Here is an 8,227-nt window from a genome sequence, read left to right as displayed (position 1 = left end):
AGTTCTAGAGGAAGGTCTAGAGGACGGTCTACAGGAAGATCTAGAAGATGGTATTGAGAGAGATCTAGAGGAATAACTAGAGAAACGTTGAGCGGAATGGACAGGGAAAGGTTAAGTGGAAGATGTAGAGGCAGATCTAAAGGTAGGTCTAGAAGAAGGCGTTTAGGAAGGCCTCCAGGAACATTCAGAGGAGTGTCCAGAAGAAGGTATCAGGGAAGATCTAATTTCTTTCGGTCAGCTGGCTGTCTAATGGAATTAACAGCTAATTATTGGATGTACTTGGAGATTTCATTAATTAAGGAAAATACGCCCTTAGTTTTCTCAATTGGAGCTCAATCTAACTGAGCTTTGTCACAGCCTCAAGTAGCCCATGTGTTTGCAGCCATTACTTGCCCCTCATCAAATGCCCCCTCCTCTTCCCTTCTCTGCTGTCATTCTGTCAGCCCCTCTGCACTGGTCAGTGACTACGCACGTGGCATGCATCAAATGTCTCGCAACTACGTTCCATGCATATTCAAATTTTTTGGCAAGGAATCACAGCAACGAAAATCAAGCTCACGCACTTAAAAGCCTGGCCAGCAAGCAATGATGATGACGATGATGAGGAAGAAGCAGAAGCAGAAGCTGAAGCAGAAGTAGACAAACCGGGAACGCCCCAATCAGAGCACTTGCCCCCTCCCATACACGCCCCACACTGCCAGCCGCCAACTGCCCAACCCCATCTACCCACTTTTCGAACCTTTTCCAAGCCATAAAATGCGACAGCGAAAAAGAACCGAAAAGAGAAGCGAGAAAAAAAAAGACAGTGAAAAGAGAAGAAAAATTAAAATACGCACAAAGTTTTGACAGCTGAATTGGCATAATGATGGGGTTAGTAACGCCAATGGGGGGCCGGGGTGTGAGGCTTGGGTCTTTGCTATTGTCACTGCTCCGCGTGCGACCACCACCCCCTCCGCCCCCAGCGAAACTTGCTTTCAATTTTTTTTTTTTGCTGCTTCTTTTTTTTACTTTTTAGTCCCTTTGCTTCGGTCGCCATCATCGTTAATTTTATCTACGCAAATGCAAAATAATTACTTTACTTTTTCTTTGGTTTTGCCCGTTTACCACACCCCCAACCCCCAACCCCCAGCCCCTTGCCATTAGACTCCTTCCGAAACCCTTTCGAAGCGACGGCTGTCGAAATTTATGTACTTTGCCCGCGTCTTGCTATTTCTTTCTTTTTTTTATACTCGCTCACAAACTGAGAAGAGTATATTGGTGTAGTGCATACTTCGTCTAGTCCATCTATCCGTTCCTGACCGTCTGACCGTCCGTCCGTCTGTCTGTTTATCGGTCTGTCTATTTGGCTGTCTATCCGTCTGTCTATCCTTCCGTTCGTCCGTCTGTCCACCCATCTATCCGTCTGTCTACCCGTCGGTCCGTCCTTCCGTCCGTCTGTATGTCTGTCTGTCTGTCTGTCTGTCTGTCTATCCGTCCGTCTGTCGATTGCAGCTTGAGGCCTAAAATTAAGAACATACACCCCGTGGACCCATTGTACTATAAGGTATTAAGATTTGCCCGATATGCCTGCCCTCTACAGGTATATTCCTCTCTAGAGTCTTGAGCGAGTATTGTGCAGTCGATGACATCCAATTGCAACATTCCTACTGCTTTTTTTGTTGGTATTGAAAAGCATTTTAAAATTCAGCGCCAGCTGTCCGGCACCATACACTCACAGATATCTATGTACTACACCTATATATATAAATATGTATGTATGTGGGTATCTATGTATATATGTATATATATATATTATATATATTTTGCATTTTCTTTTTTAATTAAAGAAAAGGGTTAAAAAGTTTGGCAGCTTGGCAGCGTTTCGCCTTGTGAAAAACGGGGTTAAAATCAAAATTTTGTTCGCCGCGTTTTTTCTGCTTTTTTTTTTCTTTTTTTGTTCTCTCAGCTTTTTCGTTTCTATTTAGTTTTCATTTATTTTTTAAATGGAAATTTTTAATAACAAAAGCGAAAAGATAGGGTTGCACTCGGCCTCATCACCTCGCGTTCCGTCTTCGGGTGGTTAGACGAAAGACAGCAAACAGAAAGTAGATAAAGAGAAAATAAAAGAAATACACATTAATGTAATTTTCCTCCATGGCGCTGGAGTCCCAACTGTCCGCCCTCGCCAATGTCCGGCTCTCTGTTCACTCTCCAGATTTTTATCTATTTGATTCAGTACTCTTTTTTAAATACCCTGTTATAGCTAGGACTCTTGAGGTCCTTCCTCTATCTGTCGAAGTAGCTCAGCCAAGAGTTATTTAGGAAAAACTCCGGAGTTTCTTAAGGAAAATTTGAAATTTGGCATGCATACTCGTGTATACCATAGGCAGTACGAGTTTGCTTTATTTTTTCGATAACTCATCCGATAACCTTTTTTATCCAGAATAATCGAAAAATCGACTTGGTTTTTTTAGCCTAGTTTGAACACTTTTCCACCTGGAGACTTCAAATTTGCGTTGTATATAGAGTTAATGGACACAAAGATTTTGTAATTTACAGATTTTGGATACCACGCCCCCTTCGCCCCCAAGTACCCCGCATTTCAAGTACTAGAGACTTGTGCTTTGGAATGTACACACATTTTAACCATATAATTACGCTCTGAAAGTTTCATTAAGATTGCATGTCTGCAAATGAAATTATTCAACAAATAAATTGTCATAATATTGCCCACATTGCACTATGGGGAAAAATCCAAATTATCGGGTATTAATTAATAACTTAAAAACTAAGCCAGATTTTTTGATCCGGTTTTTGTATTATTAATATGTATACCATCAGAAATATATTTTAGAAAAATGGGCGTGTCACCGCCCACCCAAAAAAAATTTATTAAAATTTTGTATTAAAAATTTTTTTTTTTTTTTAAGAATTTTGCTTGTTCATACTTTAAAATAATAATTTTAATTGAAAACAATCGAACTTTCATAAAATCGAAATTAGTTTTCTTCAGTTTCGAGTTCCAAATCAGCCAGAAATATTGATCCGCTAAAAAAATTCGGGTTCTTCAACTGATTTAATTGTGCCTTCAACTTTACATAATACAATACGTACAACTTCATTAGACAGCGACCTTTATGCTTTCAAACTCTTTTCTAAAGATTTGCCGAAGAAATAATCTGATCAGATGTATCCATTGTTAAAAACCATCAGCGAAATTATGGATTCTGCTCTCATGCTCTCATGCATGATGAAATTAGTCTGATTTATAGACCTGGTTGGGCAAATCAGACGCTTCCTTACCAAAAAAGCCTACAGGATGAACAGTACTTTCCATAATCTGCCTCAAATGAACAATTATTTTTATAAACATTTGCTGTCATAGGCAGTCATTCATAGTTGTCAGCTAGTTTTTGTTCCTGCTGCATTTCTTCCATTTGTAATTTATATTTTGGCAAAAAAAGCGGCTTTTGCTTTTTTAATATCATTTATAAGTTGAATCAATATTAGTCTTATTTAGTTTCAAAATCACAATTACTATTTCTTGGTTAGAGTTGCCTTTTTCATTGAGCCAAATATCACACAGGTCAGCTCATAGTCACCTGCTAAAAATTGATTTGCGCCGGTTGTGCGCAAAAGTGCACATTGAGACAAAGGCACTAAGATCCCAATTGATTACTCTATAACATGCAATTGGAATTACACTGGTGCGCCCTGGTGGCTGTTTTATATGTCTTTGCAAAGTTTAATTTTATTTACAAGAAATGAAATTTGACAACATTTGCTAATTATACAATAAATGATTAAAATAAGTTCAAACATCAATTGGTTTTTAAGCCAACGCATAGTAGAAGCCCTAAAAATTCATATCCTTTTTAAATTTCTCAAAAATAATGTCTGGTCATTGAATAACGATGATTTGAAAATCGGCTAACACAAATTGTAAGCTGAAGGCAAATGCTTTTCGAAGATAACAGCTGACTTTAACAGCTGTTAGGCTTAACAGTGGACTGTTATTCAACATTTTGGGTACAGTACCTTAAAGTTTGGAGTTTTATTAAGATGTTAACATAAAAAAATTATAAATTTTCATACTTCGCAAAAATGACTAAATACCCGAAAAACGGCAAAATTCCCCATAGTGCATTGCAGCGCAGCCCAAGCGCAGCCGCTGCTTACTGCGCAGTTAGCAGAGCGCGTGCTTATAAGCGCATGTGTATGTATGTGTACATAGAAGAAGTGCAGAATGATTAGAGTATCAGCTTGGTGGGTTCAGGGTATCTCCTAGTCGAGCAGTCTCGACTGGAGCCTTCTTACTTGTTTTTTTTTTTTGATCTGGTGTACTCTCTGCTTCACTTGGGCATGTGTTTATCTTCGCGTCTCAGTTGGCCCATTTGCTTTGAGTTTGACTTTGGCAAATGGCAATGGAAATGGAAATGGAAATGGAAATTCTATAAATCTTTCATCACTTTCATTTCACTTTGAAGCAAATAGTTCGGACAGTTGTGATTCAAAAGTGAACATTGCTCATTCTCTCTCTCTCTTTCTCAATTGCAAGTAGTTCACTTTGCCAGCTCCTTTTTCCTAGATATTATCTCTTTAAGTAATTACAACTTATTCAACTGGTAATTCCACAACCCGAATTCCATTCGACTGAAAAACTCTTTGGGAAAAAGGGTTCACAGTTTATCCGGACGAACTGTCGCTGCAACTTATGCAAATGCCGGATATGCCGGAAGTGCTGTATAGTCTGATGCCATTCTCTCTCACATGTATTGAAAATTGGATTATTATGGAAGATTGATCCAGGCCTGCCCTTCACAGCTTTGGAATATCGTATTGAAAGTAACTCAAGATTCCTTCGTTTTCTCTATATTCCTTTTAAACTCTACTATTTCCCAGCTTTAATATTCAAAGTCTTCTTAATAAAGAACATTGAAATTTTAATATCTGAAAGGACTTACCCATATATTATTTTATTTTTTAATTTATTCATTATAATTTTATTAATATTCATTCTTTAATTTTTTATGTTCTTTAAAATTAAGAAATTTAGAAATTAATTTAATTTTTATTTTACGATTTTGTAAATTCCCATTTGATTTAATTAAATATATTTTTCTTAAAATTGTATGTAAATTTAGTTTGATTGAGAATTCAAATTACAATAAATTAAAATTCTAAATTAAATCGAATATATGGCAATATTTTACATATTATTTAAGGTTCAATTCCGAATCAGTATTTATTTAAATAAGCTCGTAATACTGCTTACTCTTTATCCTTTGCAAAGTCAGTTTTCAAACAATTTTAATTTATTGAGTTTCTCATTTATGTTGATTGGTAATCGAGTAAGTTGTTTATAGTACCATTTCAATTGTCTTCCGGTTCTGTAACTCGCCATCGCCTTCTCACTCTGGCTAAGCTGAGAATGATAAGGCTGTAGCTCTTGGAAAAGGCAGCGTCCGCTCGCTGTGTGCTTAGCCAATCGCAACTCAGGCGAAGTGAACTGTAAATAACCCAAAGATCAAAAGATAAGTCTTTGACTTTAGCTCTTAATTTCGCCTATATTTTTATATCAAGAGTCTCATAGCTTTACACACACTCACATTTAAAAGAACATTTCAATTCTATATTGAATTGTATGTATTATAATGAAATATTTTCAATTTCCTTCTTAACACGAATAATCCTTCCAATTCCTTCTCATTTCAATCAATCAATACGAGTTTTTGTTTAAATTTCTCAGCAATTGCGCGCAATTAGGCATTTGACTTAGCCCCGCCCCCTTTTGGGTTGCCATCAACATTTCGAATGCTCTCCCTGCTCGGACACGCCCCCCAGTTAGTTACGCGCACAATTTCTGCTCTATATGCAATCGCATTTATTTCTATTCAATTGGATAATAACCCATGTGTGCGTGGGCCTCTCGCAGGACCTTGAGGGCTCCTGGCGGAGTTGGCTACGCTTCGAGCAGCAGCTGCTGGGTGGCCACAGTGGAGCATTTAGAGTGGACGCAATGTATCAACGGCTGTGGCTGCCACCCACCACTAGCCCAATCCAGTTGCTCCTCTGATGTCTTCTTCTGCCAGTTTCGCTTTCGATTTTACTTTCACTTTCACTCTGCTCACCCCCCTCTCGGCCCCAACTCCCTCATCTTTTAGCAAAAGTGAAACTCATTTTCCCCTTTTTTTCGGCCAGCATTTTTTCCACTTCTTTTTAGTCCGAGCCTAAGCAAGAAGAAGCAGAAGCAGCGCAAAAAATACCCCCTTGAGTTTATAACTTAAAAATTCAAAGCACGAACAAAGTTCTAATTTAAACACCGAACAAAAAAAAAAAAAAAAAAAAAAAAAAAAACAGCAAGCCGGGGAAGAGGAAGAGAGAGAACAGTACGCGGCGTTTGTCGGGAAAAAAATTGGACATAAAGTGCACGGCAGTCGAGGCGAGTAAATAAAACTAAAAAAAAGAGGAGGAAAAAACATAAGAGAAAATGTACACCAAAAGAAAGCCCCAAGCTCTGAGAACCCAAGCCCGGACCAAGCCCAAGAGTCTCGCCCATCCTATGTCCTGCGTCCTGCCTCCTGCGTCCTACGTCCTACGTCCTACGTCCTGCGGACAGCGGTCCACACAAATCAAGTAAAGGGGTGGCAATCGCAAGTTCCTTGCGAATAAAAAAGCACCAAAAACTGCGTAAAAGACTTCAAGTAGCAAAAAATAAGATGGAATAAAAAGAAAGTTGAAGGAAAAGCAGGCAACGAAGGAACTTGATTTCGAGCGGCCGAAGTCCGAATACTCTGCATGCTCTGAGCAGGTGTGAGGCATACTGATAAGTTATCCTAAAACCATCTGAAATCTGTACTACTCATATCACTTAGAGGCAGGAAGTGAGAAACTAAAGACTCGAGGGAGGGTGTCAGTCGTTGAGACTCTCTTTGAGAGATAGCTAGAGATAGGTAGAGATAGAGGATGAGAGATAGAGAGAGAGACAGAGTCAAAATAAATAATGAAGGACGGAGATATAGAGAGAGTGTGAGAGAGACAGACAGAGAGTAAGAGATTGTGAGAGAGAGAGAGAGAGAGAGAGACTGATAGACTGAGAGTGATAAAGAGGGACAGTGAAAGACAATGTGAACAAGGAGGGAGAGAAGAGAGTGAAGAGAGAAGAAGGAGGCAGGCACAGCTGGAGAGAGATAAAGAAAATAAGAGTCAAACAAAGAGAGAGGGAGAAATAGAGACAAACTGAGAGAGAGATAGAGAGACGAAGAGAAAATAATAAGAAAATAATAAATGAAAGAGATGGTGAAACAGTAAACACAAGAGAAACAACGTGATTTATCAAAAGAGACAAAGAGATAGAAGAAGAGAACAACAAGATAGACAATTTGAGCATGTGACAGCCTGAGTAAAGTTTTCTAAGAAAAATAATTCTTAGACATGTGAGAAAATGTAAATAAATAAAGCATTCGATATCAGTAGATCTGAGAGAAGATTAACAGAGATGGAGTTGATCAACTGAACTATCCATGTTTTCTCATATAAACAACTTTAGCTAGAACAAAGTGTGTGCTCTCTCTCTATCTCTCTCTCTCTCTCTCTCTCTTTCTGACTCAGCTTCTCAGTCTCTCTATTTCTTCGATCAGAGCTCTTGAGGCATTTGATATATGGCAATTATCATTATAAATTAAGAATAAGAAAAAAGGATAAGCCTCCGGCTGATGGGAATGGGCCAATGGGCGAGGTCCTACGTCTTATGCTAATTAATATACTTATCGCTATATGTATTCAAGTTCATGAGCAAGTCTTGGCGCGGGACGAGGGGACGAGAGCCGCAGGAGAGGTTAAGGGTTCAGTTTGATGCTTAAGTTATTTACACAGCATTATAATGCTCACTTGCTACTGCTTCGTATACCCTGCAGGTTGAGTTAGCTTCAAACGGGGCATATTCATAGACCTAGAAATCAGAAAGATGATTCGGAAAATACTTGAGATACTGGTTTAATTCCATCAACTCAATGGCAAAGTTCCTAAGGATCATCTCAATGAAACCAAATTTGCTTAACAATAAAATAGTTAATAGAGCTATTTGCGAATAAATTGATTTCTTTAATCGGGTCTATCTTTTTCGACTTCCAGGGTAATCGGTCGTTCAATTCATTCCGTTTCTTCTGGCATCTTATTTTGAATGTATATAAATGTCGATTTTCATTTACCTCGTATCCAACCCTTGCGAATGCGAATACTAATACGA

This window comes from Drosophila mojavensis, unplaced genomic scaffold (assembly GCF_018153725.1).
Source record: "Drosophila mojavensis isolate 15081-1352.22 unplaced genomic scaffold, ASM1815372v1 contig_136, whole genome shotgun sequence".
NCBI lineage: Eukaryota > Metazoa > Arthropoda > Insecta > Diptera > Drosophilidae > Drosophila > Drosophila mojavensis.
Note: the sequence above shows the minus strand (reverse complement) of the source record.